The following is a 7233-nucleotide window of genomic DNA, read 5'->3' on the forward strand; positions in this document are numbered from 1 at the left end:
ATAAACCGTCGTTGTCTTCCCCGTCGTGGAGGCTCGCTATTGGTCACGGGGACGCCGGGTGGAAGGAGCTGATTGGTTTAGAGCGGCACGCTGGCTTTCGCTGATTTGCCCACGTACAGGCGGCGCTGACGTCGCAGGGCGAAGATTTTCTGTAAGGATGTGATTGGTCAGCTCGTTTGCCATTTGCTGAAGTTGAAGCTGCTACAGACAGTCACATGTAAAATGTACTGAAGTGAAACCACAAGAAATGTGGCTAAGACTTGAAAGCCTTTGGTAGATTTCATTGTTTGCTCACTCTTAATGAAAGATAACTGTGATATGTTTCAAACCAGCATTTCAAATTAAATATACATGGTTTTATATCAAATGTATGTGAAATTAATTAAATCCCACATAGACATGTTTCAAATATGTTGCCAGAAAGTCTGCAAATCTTGAAATTGTCTCACAAAAATGTTTCTCAAACACAGACATTTATCAGACACAAATGTGTTGTTTCATTTTCCAGAATTACCATATTTGTAAAACGATATGCAATGAAAAACTATATAACTAAGACATATACATCAGTTAGGCCTAGTCTCTGTGTAAGTTAATTTTTTTGCTGATGTCAGTTGATAAATCTGTTCCAAGTATAAAATGATGCAATGAAAAAGAAACTGAGAACTCAGAACCATGAGCTGTCACATAAATGAGTATTTCAATAGGATGACTCATGTTTGCACACGGCAAAGCATTAGCTTCAAACAATTAATCTCAAACAGTGAAGTGTGGGTGTAAAGCACAGATGCTGTCTCAAATGTAACATAATGAAATTAAGCACAAAAAAGGAGAGGTAACTAAATGTTAATGACTAAAATGTTACTAGAAGAATTACAGTCTATTAATAAACAACAATCTGAACACAGCTCTTATTTTATGTATTTGTCACTTATTCAATTCCTTTTATTGTCTTTGAGCATTTTAATTCTACAGAGATAATATTAATTAAACACTTATAAAACTGTCATTCAAATGTTCATGAAAGTTGCCGGCAAGCTGGCATGGTAAGATTGATTGGCCTTACATACAAATCATTCATTCATTCATTCATTCATCATCTGTAACCCTTATCCAGTTCAGGGTCACGGTGGGTCCAGAGCCTACCTGGAATCACTGGGCGCAATGCAGGAACTTCACAGGGCAACACACACACTCACACTTTCACTCACACACTCACACCTATGGACACTTTTTAGTCGCAAATCCACCTACCAACGTGTGTTTTTGGACTGTGGGAGGAAACCGGAGCACCCGGAGGAAACCCACGCAGACACAGGGAGAACACATCACACTCCTCACAGACAGTCACCCGAAGGAAACCCACACAGACACATGGAGAACACACCACACTCCTCACAGACAGTCACCCGGAGCGGGAATGAAACCCACAACCTCCAGGTCCCTGGAGCTGTGTGACTGCGACACTACCTGCTGTGCCACCGTGCCGTCCAACATACAAATCAAATGAAGAAAAAAACACAATGTTTAGAGTAATTTAATTATGTAGAGCAACATAATTTTCATACACAGTGCAAAAAAACACTAATAACTCAATAATAAAGAGCAAAAATCAGAGACCATTGGGAAACTCACTCATGCTGCACAAGGTATGCTATTCAATGCAGATTCAAAGGTCCTACTTCATGACACATTGTGTCTATTTCTTCTTTTCAGTAAGGGCTTCTCAAAAGCTTCATGTCCTTTCAGACACAAAATGATGATTTGTACTTCTTACAGTGGAAGGAGGGACACAAATCCTATGGATGTGTTCAGTGAGATGGGAGCTTTCAGTTTAAGTGCTGTATCTGATTGGGACAGTTTTGTTGCATGGCTGATAGAACTCCATTTTGTGAATTCCAGTGGTGGGGCTCCATCCTGTGACCTCTTGGTCCCAGGCCCTCTTCTCTTACCCTTAGGCCATGGTTGTCCCCATTCTTAATGGTCTCTGAATTTTGCACAGTAATGTACAACAGGCACATCATTCTGGATAACACTACCTCAGAGTTCCTTCGCAATTAGAAACCATTTATTAACCCCAAACCCAGCGTAGAGAGGCAGAGTGGATGTGGTCTGGACCCTGTGTAAGAGTGTCACATTATCAGAGACATTGTAGAAAGACAGAGATCCTGCTCTGTAATCCACATACACTCCTATTCTGGAGGCCAATGGTCCTGGGATCCTACACACTATGATGTTGTGCTGGAAAAAGGGACAGGAAGAACACTCCAGACTCGAGGACTGATTATTGAGTCCAAAGGTACACTCCTTACTGCGTCCTTTCCTGCTGATCTCTTTATATGAGCCTGATATGGACACACCATCACATATGCCATCTAGCTCCCAATAACAGCATCCACTCACACTCTCGTTACACCGCACCTGTAAACACTGCTCAAATCTCTCTGGATGAACAGAGTACTGTAGTCTGTCTCATGTGCACCTCATCACTCTGTTCTTCTCAGACAAGTGTATGAAACTGTTTGCTGTGTTGGGATCCAGAGTCAGCCAGCTGTAATCTGAAACAGAAAAATTACATTTTAGGTGTTTATCTACTTGTTTCAGAAAGGATTCAGGATAATGACTATGTATAGATTTGTAGTGACACAGGGGCAGCATAATGTTGTCAGCAACATATCAGAGCCACTGAGCCTCTTCACTGTAGGGGTCAAATATTCAGGCCTGTACTGGTCTGTCAGTGCATGCCAATCACTCAGTTGTGGAGAAATTGACTTGTCTGAATTCATCACTTTTTTCTGCATGTTTCTCAAGCATCATTTTGATGTTCTCAATCACTAGAGGAAAATTTGTGCTTAAATATTACACTAATGCACTCCAGCCCTATTTTCTGACACAAGTGTACGGTGAGTGAAAAAAATAGGTGCCCTCACAGTAGTGTGTACAAAAGAATGATACAAAATGTACAAAATGAATATAAAAAGGTAAGTATATATCATCTATAAGTATCATATATATTTATAAAGATAAATATTATAAATTATATTATATTAGAATTAAGTAATTCCTTCATGATCTGTAACCCCTATCCAGTTCAGGGTCGCAGTGGGTCCGGACCTTAACGTGACTACTCTGGTTAAATAAATGCTGAATAAAAAAATAAATAATTAACACTCACACCTGAATAGTTCACACAGCAAACACACCTAACAACAACTTATTTATTTATTTATTTATTCATTCATTTACTTATAATTACTGTGGGAGAAGACACCACATTCCTCACTGACAGTGATCAATATATTAACTGGTATGGCACTGTGTGAATGCTCAAACAGAAAACAGAAATCCCTTTTAGCTGCAGGAAAGTGGTGGCATTCAGTGTGCCACACCAACCCTGTTTCCCATCAGGACACTGAGGGATTTTGCTCATCTCCTCTTTGCAGAATTCCTCAAGTTGCTCTTTCAGCTCAGAGAGAGATTTCCGCACTCCATCAAATGAGAGGTGTTGATCCACAGTGATGCGGGATGAGTCGTCGGGTACAAAAGGAGAAGCCTTGCATCTCTACAAAAAAGATAAGCAATTAATGTTTCTTAGAGCCTTTCTCTGGGGAACAATCAATGAATGTGACCTGGAGGAAATGTATGTGGTCCTCTGTGTGGAAAAGGTGCTCCAGCTCAGCCTTTCTCCTCTTTAGATCCTCAAATAGTTCCTCCATGAGTTTCACAGTCTGACTCAGTTCAGCCTTCTCCACAGCTCTGATAAGATCTGTTACTTCTGAACGCTTTTTCTGAATGAACTGCAGCAGTTTGGTAAAGAGCTTCTCACTGTCCTTCATTGCTGCGTTTGCTGAGTTCTGTTAGGACAAGAAGAAGGTCATTTAAAGCTGAATTATCATTCATTCTGCTACTGTGACCTCATTTGTAGACACCCCTTATAAAGACCTATCCCCCGAACCCCAGCACTGGGTTATGAAACAATTAAACTGTATTGTTGCATTTCTCTCTGCACATGCTCTAGCTGATTCTGAAGAATTTTTGGGCAAATATAAATAACACTTTAAAAAAATAATATACAAAACGAATGGGAAATATAACCAGAGATGGCACAGTGGTGCTGCAACTACGTTCACTGTCACACAGTTCTTTATTACCACCTCACAGACAAAGGAGTCAGGGGTTTAAAAGAAGGGATTTAAAAGAAAGACTATTTAGAGTACATGTAACTATAGAAGAAGAAGAAGAAGAAGAAGAAGAATTCATATTTGCTGTGGGCCTACACTGAATCACTGAGCACAAGGCAGAAGCACAATCTCAAAAGGGTGTCCAGGGCACCATGCAAAAGTGTGTATTTGGACTACGTGAGGAGACTGGAGCACCAGGTGGAAACCCAAGGAGACACAGGGAGAACATAATACTCTCCTTACAGACAATTTCAATGTCACCTGAGGCAGGCCCTGAACCCACAACCCCAGGACCTGGAGATGTGTGACTATGACACTGCATTACCATGCTACCAAACAACTTTTAATTATTCACATATTTTTACTTTCTGTCTTCTTCTTCTAAATAAATATTCAATGACATACTTGTTTCTTTTTTTCTTTCAGCTGCAGCTTCAACTGTGCCATGGCCTTTGTGCTCATGCACTGTGCAATGATAACAGATGCACCTTTGGTCAGTACGACAGAAGACTCCTCTCTTGGAGGTGTGTGAAGGCTTCCACCAGCTGGTGTTTCTTTAGGCCTAGAACTTCATAGTGAGGTTTAAGGTGAATTTCACAAAAGGAGACTAGGCACATTAGGCAGGATTTAACGGCTTTGAGTTTTTTGCCAGTGCAGAAATTACACGCCGCATCTCCAGGTCCAGAGTAATGGGGAGCAGCTTGGAGTTCTGTCTTCTTCACTTTCTCCACCACTTCAGACAGCATGTTGTTTCTGCAGAGAACAGGCCTTGGAGTGAAGGTATCTATGCACTGTAAAGCCCCCTGTGATCCTCCTGATCCCAGCAGCCATTAATACAAACCATACAGAAACTGTGTCCACAGTGATTGGTCACTGGGTCCTTCAGTAGATCCAGGCAGACTGGACAGCTGAAGTGGTCCTAATCTACTAAAATACTGGCCTCTGCCATTTCCACTAACACAGGGGGAACAGCACACATGAGCAACTTTTCTCTGAAATGAACAGGATTGGCTTCCTGGGATTAAACAAAGTGAAAGAGGAAGAGCAAAAGGCCAACACAGTTTTCTGGGGCTGTTCCTGGTGATGGCCAGGTGAACCATGGCTTACTTTTCGTGTGTGAGCTGTTTTGTACTGCCCTGTGTCCGTTTCTCCTTTGATTCTTTTTTTTTTTTTTTTTTCTGTGTCTTAATATTTTTATAGGCTTGGGTTATTGAAAAGCATCATGGTGGGCCCGGAGCCTACCCAGAATCACTGGGCACAAGGCTGGAACACACCCTGGAGGGGGTGCCAGTCCTTCATAGGGTGACACACACTCACTGACACACTCACACCTATTGACACCTTTGAGTCGCCAATCCACCTACCAACGTGCGTTTTTGGACCATTGGAGGAAACCCACGCAGACACAGAGAGAACACACCACACTCCTCACAGACAGTCACCCGGAGGAAACCCATGCAGACACAGGGAGAACACACCACACTCCTCACAGACAGTCACCCGGAGGAAACCCACGCAGACACATGGAGAACACACCACACTCCTCACAGACAGTCACCCGGAGCGGTTATTGCCACAAATAACCTAAGTGAGCTAGCTGGCTAAAGTTTTGCTAAAGCAGTTAGTGTAGTTAAAATTATTATTGTTAGGATTAGGATTTACCTCTGAGCCTGTAGGAGCATTAATTCTACTTATCATTTTTCTTCACAAAAAATGTTAATCTAAAACCATATTTTTCAGAAAGAACAGTGCAGAGATATGGTACACCACAAATTTAGCACCATTGGAGAGTGGACATGATAGCGCACGATACAATTCCCCTCAGAAAACCACAAATGCCTGAGATACTAATCGTATAGGTACTAAATACTATAACTTCAACAATGTAAGGCAATGAATATTTGCGCAGCAGAGGGAAGCTGTTTATTGTTATCTATTTTTGATCCCCCACCTTATCTGTGAGGCTTAAGGCAGATTTTGAAAATCCATTAATTCCTTGATGAATACGAGTTTGCTGACTTGTATGATTACAAGGGATTTGTTGTGGAAAGAAAGGGAAGTATAATAGGCTGCCTCTGCTGGTGTGCTGTGTCAAAAATGTGAGACGGGAATGGCTGGGTTTTAGTGATAAGGACCACTCCAGGCATAAAATGCTATATTTCAATGCTCTAATGTGTTTATCGGTGTGTTTGATTGATGTTTAAAGAGCCGATATCATCACTTTTTTTTATAAATAAATGACTTGTTGTAAGAAAGTATTGTGGCAAAAGGCACCAAAAAATATGTGCATCTCATACCTAGAGCATAAAGACTGTCTCTGACTAGTGGCGCATTCTTTGACCAGATGGACATCCATCCAATTCCACTAGGGTGAGTTGTAGGTCTGATTGCAATTTTTTAAATGGACAACTGTAATTAATTTAACATTAATACTCAATACGGTGAAACACCATTGCAGGTACAGTAATAAGAGCAGAAATGCCACCCAACACTAAACATAAGCTACAAACCACACAAATAACATTAGGGTTTGCTGTTGGAAAGCTATGTTGTTCCCCAGGCGTCATACGCAAACATATTAACCCAAGCTTATCCTCATGAAGACCAGCGGTCACACCAAGCAGCAATGAATCAAAGCCCCTAATGCCAGACAATTTATCTTTTTTGCTAAAACCACAACAAGGCGGATTTCAGGCAGCCCTCTGTACCCCTCATTTGATACAGTGAAATCAGATTTCATTCCGGCCAAAGCCAGATTAGCCAGAATCTCCTGTTCTCGGTAACACCTTTCACAAAACTGCCCAGATTAGATGGGATTTTTTTTCAGCCACTTTATACTTTTTTGTGCTTCTGTATGGGGGGGATTATGTTTTTGTCTCCTTTCTTTAATCTATTGAGTAAATGGGGGTTTGACACAGAGCAGGGGGAGAAAAGAGTAAGAGAGAGAGAGAGAGAGAGAGAGAGAGAGAGAGAGAGAGAGAGAAGGAGTGTCAGTTCTATATGAAAGTCTGCTTGTCTGAAGCTAAGCCCAGAGTGGCACAACTGACGTGAG

At 41.4% G+C, this 7233-nt stretch overlaps 2 pseudogenes; both read right to left on the reverse strand.

Moving 5' to 3' along the window:
- Window positions 1–2040: 2040 nt before the first annotated feature.
- On the reverse strand, window positions 2041–3836 carry LOC136676087 (tripartite motif-containing protein 16-like; annotated as a pseudogene).
- A 706-nt stretch (window positions 3837–4542) lies between these two features.
- On the reverse strand, window positions 4543–5879 carry LOC136676097 (E3 ubiquitin-protein ligase TRIM47-like; annotated as a pseudogene).
- Between the last annotated feature and the right edge of the window lie 1354 nt (window positions 5880–7233).

The sequence above is a fragment of the Hoplias malabaricus genome, chromosome 2 (genome assembly GCF_029633855.1).
Source record: "Hoplias malabaricus isolate fHopMal1 chromosome 2, fHopMal1.hap1, whole genome shotgun sequence".
Taxonomy (NCBI): Eukaryota; Metazoa; Chordata; class Actinopteri; order Characiformes; family Erythrinidae; genus Hoplias; species Hoplias malabaricus.